General features: G+C 44.2%; 1 protein-coding gene across 1 annotated transcript in view; it reads left to right on the top strand.

Annotated features, from left to right (window-relative positions):
- LOC144493677 (calcium uniporter protein, mitochondrial-like) overlaps positions 1-13,536 on the top strand; it is a 126,753-nt gene that overhangs the window by 31,578 nt on the left and 81,639 nt on the right. The window lies entirely within an intron of this gene.

Here is a 13,536-nt window from a genome sequence, read left to right as displayed (position 1 = left end):
CCTGGTCTGTTCTGCCATACATATGCTCCAGCTGACATTTCACAACTTCGACTCACATTTACCGTTTTCTCATCTCTCACCGAGGGGTCTCTCAGTCCTCGAACCAATCTATGATTAGCTGTCCCTGGAACCCTGGCACGACTCGACTAGCTGCATTACTGCCCTCACGTAATGTTTGATGGTCTGGTTTTCAGTCTGTTGAATACATATCGTTCATATGTAACATTCACTTGCAGTTCAAAATGTGTGTTCAAAGCTGTCAAAATCTCTTGTTGTATTTTCTCTTTGCTTGTCAGTTAGATTTGGGTGGTGTACACTTTGTAACACATGCTCTCTTGCATTGGGTTAAGTGTGGTTACTCTTATCGGTTCAGGTTTGTTAATTAAATCTTTTGCAATCTCATAGTTCTACCGTTGTAAATGGAAAAAACACCAGGTTTACCACGCATCACCACCCAAAGTAACTGGAGATGGGATTGGAATATTTCCTTCAGCCATTTTCTATTCACTTAGTAACCTACTTGCAGCCTTTGTCTGTGTTTCCTTTTTCCCTGCAGGCAGTAATTGCACTTGCGGCCAGGGGAGGTGGATGCGTCGTTGTCACTGGGTTAGTGACCCAGGGTAATGCTCTGGAGACCCCAGTTCGAATCCCACTAGGACAGGTGGTGAAACTTGATTTTTTTAAAAATCGAATTAAAAGTCTAATGATGATCATTAAATCATTGTTGTCTGGTTCATCAAAGCCCTTTAGGGAAGGAACTCTGCCGTCCTTACCTGGTCTGGCCTACATGTGACTCCAGACCCACAGCAATGTGGTTGACTCTTAACCATCCTCTGAAATGGCTGAGCAAGCCATTCACTTCAGGGATAATAAAGAATGGACAACAAATGCTGGCCTTGCCAATAAAGCCCACACCCGCTGAAAGAGTAAAGAAAAAGCCTGTGTGTGCTTTTCTGAGTTGTCTCACTTGTAGCCTTGCAGCCTTTGTCTGTTTTTTTTTGTTCTTTTCAGCAGCTTTTTGCAGATTTTGAACCCTTTGTGTTCCTGGGTCCTCAGTCAGTGTCTTCTCTGCTCCATTTGCAAGTTTCAAAAATCTATTTTTGCCAGTCTCTCCTGCCACCATGTTGCAAGTTTCAGACAGCAGTCTTTATTAGTGTGTGTTTCTGTGAGAGGCTTTACTGAACTGATCTTAAGACGTCTGTTCCAGAGGTACATTAATTTGGCAAGCCAGTGAGTTAATGCCACATTTCATTTCCAAAACCTGAACACCCTGGGCTGGATAAGCCAAAAATAAATATTACAATAGAATGACTTGATTTTTTAAAATATCCATTTGAATTCAATGTTGATATAATTACAAACAGGGCCTACTAATTTTATTATGGATAGAGAATAACACACTTCACAATTTATATGTCTGAGCTTTGTATACATTCAAGTAAAAAATTAATGTGAATCTAGGAAGGTGATATTAAAAGTGAGGTGTTTGGTTTTCTGGAGGTTTTGAAAGAGACAGAGGGATTTAGGAAGTGAGACTAAACAGCTAAAAGCACAGCCATCAATGAGAGGGATGCGAGAGGTAGATTGAAGGGGAGGGGGAATGTACAATAGAGAAATATAGATAGAAGTCATAGATTCTACAGTGCAGAAGGAGGCCATTTGGCCCATCATGCCTGCACCAACAACAATCGCACCCAGGTCCCATCCCCATAACCCCACACATTTACAGTCCTAATCCCCCTGACACTCAGGGGGCAATTTAACATGGCCAATCAACCTAATCCGCACATCTTTGGACTGTGGGAGGAAACCGGAGCGCCCGGAGGAAATCCACACAGACATGGGGAGAATGTGCAAACTCCACACAGACAGTCACCCAAGGCCAGAATTGAACCTGGGTCCCTGGCGCTGTGAGGCAGCAGTGCTAACCACCGTGCCATCCGAGAGGTGAGGTCTGTAGTGTTGGAGGAGGTTTTTAAGATAGGGTAGGGTGAGGCCATTAAAAGATTTGAATTTTTAAATGAGGAATCAGTGGATTGAGTGCTAATGTAGGTCAGTGTGAAGAAGGATGCTGGACTTCATTCAGACTAGGTTACAGACAGCAAAGTTTAGGATGAGCTGCATTTACAAAGGTGATGGATGGGAAGCTGGCTAGAAGAATATTGGAATAGCTGTGCCTGAAGACTGTAATCCCTCTACATTGTGACAGTCTTTATGGACATTAAAAAGCTACAATGGACTAATCACTTGACTGGTTTTTCACCGTGTTGATAAGTGCAATAATTCATTGTGACAGCTATTCTGGGGTCACGTCTCTGATTCTAGCTATGTTCTCTAGCCCAAAGCAATGTGCATGTTTGTACACTTTTCTACTTGAAGCTTTGCTAATGAAGCTTTGTATGCACATATAATCTGAAATCCCCCTTGCAGCTCTGAATCAAAGCTGTTACAGTGATGGTGTTTGGTTAATGTTCCCTCTGTAACCTAGGGCTGCATTTTTGTTTCAGAGGCAGGTAGCTCAGATCAGGAAATCTCCACACTGGCCATGCCGCCATGGGGGAGGGTGAGGCAAAAATGTCCTGAATGACAAGATTTTTACTTAGCGGGGAAGAGTGAGGGAAGCAAGGGATAGAGTTGAAGCCACTAACCCAGCCATGGGCTGCCGAGTGCTGAGGCAGGTTGCTGAGGAGAGCCACCTCGATCCATTAGGATTTCGTCCCAGTTGTTTTCTGAAATGTTCGACCCTCTAGCCCTCATGCCTCACCCCCCCCCCCCCTCCCCCTCAACTCCACTCACTCCCTATGCTGCATCCAAGTCAACCAATGACCACCCACCCCATCCTCAATCGCCCCTTCTGCCAACTTAAAGCCATCTTATGAACCCTGCACTGATCACCATAGCCCCTCTGCCAACCCTTGCAGTCACCCTCTCCCCTTTAAACTTACACCATGCCAACTCTCACAGTATCCACCATCGGCAAACTTCAAAAACTGGAATCATTCAAGTAATCTCTTCTGTTCCCTCTCCAAGGTGCTAGAGGCCATCAGCTATAGCAGAATTGTATTTAACCACAATCGGTAACCTTTTGGCCTTGCATACCCCTTACTCTGGTGCTTTCAAGTCAGGAGAATAACCCTAAATCAGTGACGAATGAAGGAGATCATGTCAAGTCTACTTTTTATTCACTATTGGGATGTGGGTATCACGGGCAAGGCTAGCATTTGTTGCCTTTTCCTACTTTGCCCTTCAAGGTGGCAATGAGCTGCCCTGTTGAATCACTGCAGTCCATATGGAGTAAGTACACCACAGCGCTGTTGGGAGGGAATTAGGATTTTTGCCCAGCGATATAGTTCCAAGTCAGGATGGTGTGTGGCTTAGAGGGGAACTTGCAGGTGGTGGATTCCGCATGTGCCTGCTGCCCTTGCCCTTCTCGATGTTGGAGTTTGTGGGTTAAAAAGGTGCTTTGGCAAGTTGCTGCAGTGCGGCTTATAGATGGGTACACATTGCTGCCATTGTGTACTGGTGGTGGATGAGGCGCAAATCAAGTGGGCTGCTTTGTCCAGGATGTTGTTGCGGTTCTTATGTTGTTGACACTATACTCAAGCAGGCAGGTGGAGAATATTCCATTACGCTCCTGACATGTGCCTTTATAGATGGTGGACAGGGTTTGGGGAGTCAAGAGCCGAGTTACTCTCTGCAAACTTCTGACCTTCTCTTGTAGCCACAGTATTTATATGGCTGGTCCAGTTCAGTCTCTGCTCAACGCTAACCGCCCCTCACCCCCACAGGATGCTAGAGGGAATGCCATGGGGAGATGTTTAGATTGTCTCTTGTTGGAGATGGTCATTGCCTTGAACCGGTGTGGCACAAATGTCGCTTGCCACTTAACCCAAGCCTGAATGTTGTCCAGGTCTCTATTGCAAGCAGGCATGGATTGTTCTAGTATTTGAAGAATTATGAAAGAAGCTGAAGACTGCAGATATCCAATTCCAACCTTTGTGAAGCTACAGCACAGGATTATATGCGGTTTAAATAGCAGAAGCAGCTCAAATAACGCTCAAGAAGTTTAACACTATCCAGGACAAAGCAAACCACCTTGATAGGCGTTTCACCTTAAACATTGGTTCCGACCACCGCCAGCACGTGGTGACAACAGTGTGTATCATCTGCAAGATGCACTACAGCAACTGACAAAGGCTATTTCACAGCCCCTTCCAATCGCCTCTCCCATATCGCCTAGAAGGCCAAGGGCATTGGTCCATGGAAACACCACCACCTGCAAGTTCCCCTCCCAAATCATACACCATTCTGACTTGGAGCTATAACACGATAATGTCCCTCCCTTCAATTCTATCTCCTCCTGCTTCTGAGCTCCATTTTCTGTGTCTTGCTGTAGTTTGTGTATACACACGGGTATCCTCTCTAAAATGTACTATTTAATGATATTGTCTCTTCATGCTGCCTCAGTGTTGCAGATGCATCTATCACACTCCTTTTCTTAGGCTTCAGTTGCATTGAATGGGCAGAAACAAAAAAGTGAATTTTATTCTGTACACAAATTAGCAATAGTAGTGGATAAAAAAATCGAATGGGGTTTTTAGCTGTTGCAGCTAAATGTCTTTAAATGGCAGCACCGCCCAGTCAGCCTCGAGCACAGAGTGCTGTCTGTGCATGTTTTTCTTTGCTGGGTGCTGATTCAGAGCAGGATTCTCTCCCCAGTTCAGTAGCACATTGCCTGTGAAATGACTTTCTCTCATCCACCCAGGCAGATTTTACTAACGATTCTTGTGAGTGCTGTTCATTGAGGGATCCGTGTTCTTTTTGAAGGTGTTTAGTCATTGGGTTGTTTGAGAATCCAATGTGTTTACACGTCGAAGCTTTCTGTTGCAGTAGTTGCTTATGTGGCACAGTCACAGCTGGTGCAGATTAGCCAGCCCTCGGTAAATCAGTGCCAGGCCACTTGGAATCCATGCAACTAACCATTTCAGACAAGCAGAGAAACAGCAGGAGGCCTTTCAACCCGTTGTGCTGGTGCTGATTGTTTTAAAAGTGCAGTTATGTTTCGTTCCACGTTCCCACTTTTTGTCTGTAACCCTGAAAGTTCCACATTTTCAAGTACCTGTCCACTTCCCATTTAAAACTGTCCATTGAATTAGCTTCCATCAGGTAGTTTTTCAGATCCTGATGACACTGATTTCCCAATCTCTCCTCTGGATGCTTTGCCAATGATTTTAAATCATTCCCTTTAGTGGGAACTTTTTTCTACTCTTATCAAAAACCACCAGTCTGAAAACCTCGCGCCTTGCCTGGATGGGTGCTGTTCCATAACACTCGTCCCATGAACACCGTGACGACAAGGGCAGGTCAGATGCCAGGAATACTACGGCGAATAACTCTCCTCCTGACTCCTCAAAGCCTGTCCACTATCTACAATAAGGCGCCTAACAACACCAGGTTAAAATCCAACAGATTTATTTGGTAGCAAACGCCACTAGCTTTTGGAGCGCTGCTCCTTCGTCAGGTGAGTGGGAGATCTGCTCATAAACAGCAAACAGGGCATATAAAGACACAAACTCAATTTACAGAATACACATCATCACTATCTACAAGGCATAAGTCAGGAGTGTGATGGAATACTCCCCACTTGCCTGAATGGGTGCAGCTCCATTCAAGAAGTTTGACACCATCCAGGACAAAGCAAACCGCTTGATTGGCACCACATCTACAAACATTCAATCCCTCCACCACCGACGCTCAGTAGCAGTAGTGTGTCCTATCGACAAGATGCACTGCAGCAGTTCATCAAAGATCCTTGGATAGCACCTTCCAAACTCTCAACCACTTCCATCTAGAAGGACAAGGAGAGCATATACGTGGGACCACCACCACCTGCAAGTTCCCCTCCAAGCCACTCACCATCCTGACTTGGAAATATATCGCCGTTCCTTCGCAGTCGTGGGTCAAAATCCTGGCATTCCCTCAGAGGCATTGTGGGTCAACCCACGGCACGTGGACTGCAGCGATTCAAGAAGGCAGCTCACCACCACCTTCTCAAGGGCAACTAGGGATGGGCAAGAAATGCTGGCCAGCCAGTGACACCCATGTCCCACAAATGAATAAAAAGAAGCTCGACACCATTCAGAACAAAGCAGCCTGCATGATTGGCACCCCAAACACCACCTTAAGCATTCAATTCCTCCACCACTGATGCAGCACACTGGCAGTCTGTACCATCTACAAGATGCACTGCAGAAACTCACCAAGACTCCTTCGACGGCAGCTTCCAAGCCTGCAACCTCTACCATCCAGAAGGACAAGGGCAGCAGATACATGGGAACACGATGACCTGCAAGTTAATCTCCAAGCCGCTCACCATTTTGACTTGTAACTATATCGATGCTCCTTCACTGTCACTGCATCAAAAAACGTGGAACTCGCTACCTAACAGCATTGTGGGTGTACCTACACAACATGGACTGCAGCAATGCAAAGTGGCAGCTCACACCTCAACAGAAGGGCAATAAAAGTTGCCCCAGCCAGAGATGGCCACACCCCATGAACAAATAAATAAAAATAGTCTCATAACTTTCTCTTCCTCATGACTGAAGCCCTGATATTCTGATCAATTTCCTCTTTCTAAGATCTCTACTTCTGAAGTATGGTGCCCAGAATTGAACGCAAGTCTTCAGCTGAGGCCTAACTAATGCTTTTACAATTTTTGATATATTCTGTGTCTCTGTTGTAGTAAAATATTGAAAGCACTCAAGTCTGTAAGTTGCAGTAACAGAGACTTCATTCACAACCCTGCTAGGGAGACATAACGTGCTTCTACAGTGTGTCGCCTGATACCCAGGCTGTTGAATATATTGATATCTTTTGGTTATTTTTCCTTATGCTATAAACTCCTAAGAAACAGCATTTTACTGCCTGCAGCTGTAATTGAACTAACTGAAGGCTGAAATCTGCGCTTCTTATCACACTTTCCCTTGCCTATCCTGTGAAGGTCAAAGTTTGTGGTAGTTACTTACCCACACCAGCATGCTGAGGCCTTTCTCTAATAACTTATTTTAAAGCTGATAATACTCATTACTACATCTGCCTTCTTCAAAGCTTTTAATGTGGAATCATTTCAATTACCCCACCTCATTGGGTGGCACAGTGATTAGCACTGCTGCCTCACTGCGCCAGGGACCTGGGTTCAATTCCTGGCTTGGGTCACTGTCTGTGTGGAATTTGCATGTTCTCCCCGTGTCTGCGTGGGTTTCCTCCCGGGTGCTCCGGTTTCCTCCCACTGTCTGAAAGACGTGCTGGTTAGGTGCATTGGCCAAATTAAATTCTCCCTCAGTGTACCCGAACGGGCGCCAGAGTGTGGCAACTATTTATTTATTAGACACAAGTAGGCTTACATTCACACTGCGATGAAGGTACTGTCCTGCCACCTTTAGGGATTTGTGTACATACGGACACCAAGTTATCTCTGCTCATCGACACAGTACAAAATCATGCCTTTTATAATATTTAGTCCTTCCATTTTCATCCTCCCAAAGTATATCAGTAACTTAACTCCATCTGTCATGCAGCTTCTGCTCCTTCCTGTGTCACCCTGAAGCATACAGTTATTTTCATCACTGTCTGCTTCTTTTCCAAGCAGTATTTTAGTATCATCTGCAGGCTTAATGACATTGCTCCTTGCACCTGAGACTAGGTAGTTTATAAATGTTGAAAAGATGAATGGGTGTAAAGTTGACCTTTGGGGACCACCACTGCAAACCGCTTCCCAGTCTGAAAAGCATCCATCCTCCCTTTGCACCCTTACCTCCCATGCTTTAATTAACTTAAGAAAACTGCTTTATTTCTGTTGTGTATTTTTGGAATTTGCTGAGCTAATTCCTTCTTACTACTTGAGCTCTACTTGTATTTTTAAAACAAAACTCCGAACATTAGCTCCTTACTTAAGCCAAAAAGATTAATTCCTAGGACACCTACAACCTCTCCATCTCCAAGTAGCTTAATCAATACTGTCACACCCCGTTCTCTTTTTCCTCTTCTCATCCCTGAATACTTGGTAGTCAGGGATGTTAAGGGCCCATTTCTGAGCTTGTTTGAGCCATATCTTTGTTAATGCAAGTCTGTCGTAATCTAAATAGCAATTTATGCCTGCGGCTCACCAACCTTATTGGCTACATTACATCAACAAAGAATTTAATATTCATTTTTTTGATGTTTTCCAAAAGCTGGTCCTTGCAATTTGAGAGAAATTTCTCATTTTAATTTCTAAGGGTAGCACGGTGGCACAGTGGTTAGCACTGCTGCCTCACAGCGCCAAGGACCCAGGTTCAATTCCCTGCTTGGGTCACTGTGCGTAGTCTATATGTTCTCCCCGTGTCTGCTTGGGTTTCCTCCGGGTGCTCCGGTTTCCTCCCACGGTTCGAAAGATGTGCTGCTTAGGTGCATAGGCCGTGCTAAATTCTCCCTCAGTATACCCAAACAGATGCCGGAGGGGATTTTCACAGTAACTTCATTGCAGTGTTAATATAAGTCTACTTGTGACACTAATAAATAAACTTTAATTTTGCCGCTGGTTGATGTACTGCATTTCTCTGTCCTTAGATCTCCATTTTGTTGGGTTCTGCTCGTTTCTTGTTTCCTCTCCCAGCAGTAGTTAAACTCTCAGTGAGAACATTGACCCTGGCTTTGCAAATCAGATATTCTGCCATTCATAGAATCCCTCCAGGGCAGAAGCAGGCCATTTGGCCCACCGAGTCAGCACTGACTCTCCGACGGAGCATCACATCCACACCCTATCCCCGCAATCCCACATATTTACCTGTAAATCCCCTGCTAACCTACACACCTTGGGACAGGTTCAGTGAGATCGTGGTTGATCTGATTGTGGTGTCAACTCCACTTTCCTGACTTCCACCCATAACTATCAAGTGTAGTTACTTGGGTAACATTTAAAGCTTTTTATTTGAAGACAAGAGTGTGAATCCTGGCATGTAGGCGACTTTAATGTTTTGTACTCTACTGAAAATCATAAGGATATTCAGTATTGCTGCCAACTTTGAAATTTAACGTCTATGTTCTATTAAATGGAGCTGAAACTACAGTAGCAACTCCACAGTAAAAAAAGCTTTTGATGTGTATCTGTGACAGGCACTCCTGTTTATCCTTTATCCTCATATCTAAGTTCTCCTGTAGCTGTAACAGTGGAGGTAAGTCAGTGGTCACATATTATGGAATCACAGCTTCTCAGTTGATATAAATCAGTCACTGCATGAATGATCTAATAAGGTTATAATATCCAGTGAACTGCATAGCTTAGTTTTTAAAGAAAAGTTTTTGTTTAAATACAGATAGTGTTCAAATCTTTAAATGAACCCAATTTATATCCCAAATTCCCTTATTTAATTTCAGTTGCGCTCCAATAAATCCACTGTCACACTATGTTCTTTGCCTTGTTGTAGGGAAATATCCCTTACCAGTGCAGAATAGAAGCCGAGTCACAAATCAAGGTTCAAAGCGTGTCTTTATTGTACAATTTACTAGGATCCTAGGGAGACCCCCGTAGCCAGCTCAGAAACAGTGGCTTGGCCACGTTGATCTCAATTGGATTACATCAGCCCTGGATCTTTATAGGGCTCCAAATTTGAGCGGGAACATTTGATTATGCATCTTTTTACAATATGTATAAAGTGGTCTGTCAGGTCAGGAAGTTCTCTGGGAGGCTTGTCAATTTGCATTTGTATGGTGTGTGTTCGTGTTAATGGGATTACTTGGTCCTGCCCCGGTGTCTAAATGCGTTTCCCATTATCATCTTTATGTGTCCCCTTATTTGAATTTGATCCTATTGTCCCGTGTCTGTGTTTCCTGCTTGTGAGATTGAGTGTTAATGTTATCCTGTCTTGTTGGATGTCTGGAGTACTTCATTCTAACCTTTTATTCTTATATCTTGGTTTATCAGATTTTTATGTCTGCCTTGGCCGAATTAGTAATGTTTCAGTGATAGCTTGGTTTTGATAACCCACTCTGTGTCTCGTTTCATAGGGATCTTGATCGTCCTTGACCAGTTTAAAATGCAGCTACAGGCTGTTGCTAGGCAGATTAGGGATCTCCCGCAGTTTCTGAAATTCGTGAGTCTCTCAGCTGTGCAGGGGGAGACCCGATCGAATATCCATCCGGGGGTGCCCCTCTGCATTGTTGGCCCGTTATGAGTGGTGCCAATTAGTCCAATAAAAATATATTTGATGATACAAATATGGTTTTCTGGAAAATTTCCTCCTTCAGTCCCTCCTCTCGTCCAGGGGGTGCCATTCATGGCTGACCCCCCATGGACGACCTTCAGAGGAACTGTGATTTGTACAGCTGTTGTCCTTGCCGTTGTTCCTCCTCTTCTGGGTCGTTGTTAAGTTCTTGCATCTGGATACTGGCAGTGGGTAGCATTCTTGATGTAATATTTGCACATATCACTTTAATACAGGTTAGGCCAAGGCAGAGTGTGAACAGGATGGCTACCACTAGGATTAATCCCTTCATAATATATGCTCCCCAAACTGTGTTAAACAGCCATCCTAACCACCCATCAGTCCCTGTTAACCCCTGTTTAAAGTTATCCAATTGCTTTTGTATCCCGGACATGGCTGCTGTTATGTTTAGTGTCTCGTCGTGTACGTATGTGATGCATTTGTCCTTGATGATGGTGCATACCCCCCCTTGTCTGGCTAGCTGATAGTCCACCGCATATCTTGTTTGTTGTGTGTATAGTCTGAGTTCTGCGAGTTCTTGGTCAATTGCGCCTAATGCTTGTAGGGTGTTGTTTCCTAAAATGGTCAGTCCACATATGAAGAAGTTCCTATTACTGGCACTGATCACCCCTGCGGCGCCTCCCAGGGATAGTGTCCCCAGAAATCCATATCCTAAAGAAGACCCTAGTGTGACAGGGGCCTGCCAGTCGGAGCAAAATTCTGCGCTGATGGCCCTGGTCACTATGCGTTTCTGGACATGCCCCTCACTTGGGCATGGAACCGTGAGAGGTCTGATTGTCCCTACGGAAAAGAACCTTGGAGGCCTGTCTGTGGCCGTCATGTATACATTTTTAAATAAAAACACGTACCCGTCTTTAACCCGATAACATGCATTTCCCCGGGGTCGTTTGACCGCATGGCCCCATCTTGTGGAACCTTCCCTCCCCCTGGACTGTCCACTTGATTGTACCTCTTGGTGAGAATCAAATGGGTATGTCCCTGAGGCTGAGCTTACGTGGGTGCTGTTGCACTTGCCACACATAATCTGCCTACCCGCGGTGACTGCAATGCATTTTTGTTGCTTGCAGTCACAAGTGAAGTGTCCTTCCCGGACCCGGCACTCCTGGAGAGCACAATGTGCCTCAGCGCACGAATCATTTTTAGGGACAAAGGCATGCACGCACCCCCATCCCTCTCCCTTAAAACATTGTGGGTAGTTCCCAAGTGTCTCCTCCGGTTGGGGTCCCGTCCCCCTTAGAATTCCCGGCTCAGTGAGCTCTACACACCTTCCTTGTATCCCTTGTTTAAAGTACCCAATATGTTCTTTGCAGGGTGCCCCCGATGTGTCAATAGTGAATAACTCTTGTGGGAGCCACCCTGGTGTTGCGATGAATAGGGAGTTTACTGATCGCGCTGAGGGGTAACAAGCGGTCCTATTCCCATAGATCTGGATGTGTGTTTTCAGGAATAGGTTTCCTTCCATGATTGGTGGTTCTGCTCCCCTAACCCCCATATGTTGGAGTGTATTTACAATGGTCAGGGTTATTATCAGATATGTCCCTGTTCCCATATCGCTCTTTTTTTTTTTCAACAGTATTTTACAATTACAGTATATACAGAAAATAAACAGGCAATTAAATTAAAAGTAGTTGGTTCCGACGTCTTGATAGTAGATCTGGTCCTGGTTCCTGTGGAAGTTGAATGAGCAAAACGGTATTTTTTAGTTCATTTGTCCTCATATAGTTTCAATTGGGTCCAGTGTTTCCAGACCCCTTGTCCCCTTATATCTATACAGGCACAGGTATCTCCGCTAATAATGACCTCGTAAGGTCCGTGCCATCTTGGGGCAAATCCTGGTTTTGCAGGAAGCACCTTTGTTAATACCCGGCTCCCGGCTTTTGGGACTTCTGGTAGTATTTCTGAGTCCCCCTCTGCGTCGACCTGTGCCTGATTAGAAATTACGGACCGGCGCATCCCCTTCAATTGGGTGCTAAGGTCTCGGATGTATTGTCGGATCCTATCTTTTATCGGACCCACATCTGTCCAGCCTGTAATAATGTTTTCGGGTAAGTGCATTGCTCGCCCGGTCATCAGCTCGTATGGAGTCAAGCCGGTAGTTCGATTTGTGGTCGCCCTAAGCCTCATCAGAACTGCAGGTAGGACTTCTGTCCAATTTCTACCTGAGGATTGCATTGCTTTTGCCATTGTTGTTTTTAGAGTCCGATTCATCCTCTCCACCATCCCGGAACTTTGTGGGTGATAGGGGATGTGAAATTTTTGTTTTATTCCTAATAGTTGGCAAATGTTTTTCAGAACCTTTCCTGTGAAATGTGTTCCCTGGTCCGAATCAACTTGAATTGGCATCCCCCATCCATAGCAAGCTTAGTGTGAATTAAATAACACTTTGTACTGGCCTTTTTTGGCTGCAATTGGACATCCATTCATTTGTATGTAATCTTATCAAAAGACATCGCTTTCCCCATTAAAATCACATGCCATACAGTTCCGATCTTTATATGAGTACTCTTACACTATCTCTAATTTGATCATCTGTTTGCGTGCAAGCGCTACACCACAGTACTTCACAAAATAATTATGTCTTTATCCATGCCCAATATAGTATATGAATATATCATACAAAGTTGGTTAAGGCTTTTCAGGATTTGATGTTATTCTTGTGTCTATATGGCAGTGCTATACTGTATAATAAAAATAATCAAGCGGCAGTTGTATCATACCACTTTACACATCGTACCCGTGATATCCAAACCCTTTTAATTTAAGCCGTTTCTTTTTTTTAAACTGAGCTCCAGATCGAAACCCCCGCACTCTAGGAAAAGTAACAGGCGCCGAATCAAAATCAAAGCAGGTACAATACATACCAGTTATTTGATTAGGAACATTTTGGTTTCTTAACTGGCTAGGTTTTAAGCTTTGCAGTGCTTTTATATTTGGCAAACCTTGAACCTTGATGGCTCATGAAATTCCGACGGCAGTACATAATTTTAAACTAGTTCAGAATACTAAACTATCTGACGTTCGCAAATCGCGATATTCTGCGATTAATACTGTATTTCACTGACTTGATACACTTTAAACTAATTCATAGACCTCAGTCTTTTGTTCCTGCTTTTCTACCTTTCCACAAAATAACTTATTTTCTTCTCTTAACTCCTCAACTAACTCTTATAATTTCTACTTCAAGACAAAGGAAAGAGCACATGCTTCCTTCCAAGGTTTAAATCCTTTCTTAACATTAAAACAAACAACAACAAAGCATCCACGCAACCAC

This window comes from Mustelus asterias, chromosome 1 (assembly GCF_964213995.1).
Source record: "Mustelus asterias chromosome 1, sMusAst1.hap1.1, whole genome shotgun sequence".
Lineage (NCBI taxonomy): Eukaryota > Metazoa > Chordata > Chondrichthyes > Carcharhiniformes > Triakidae > Mustelus > Mustelus asterias.
This window is presented reverse-complemented; position numbering and strand designations above follow the sequence as displayed.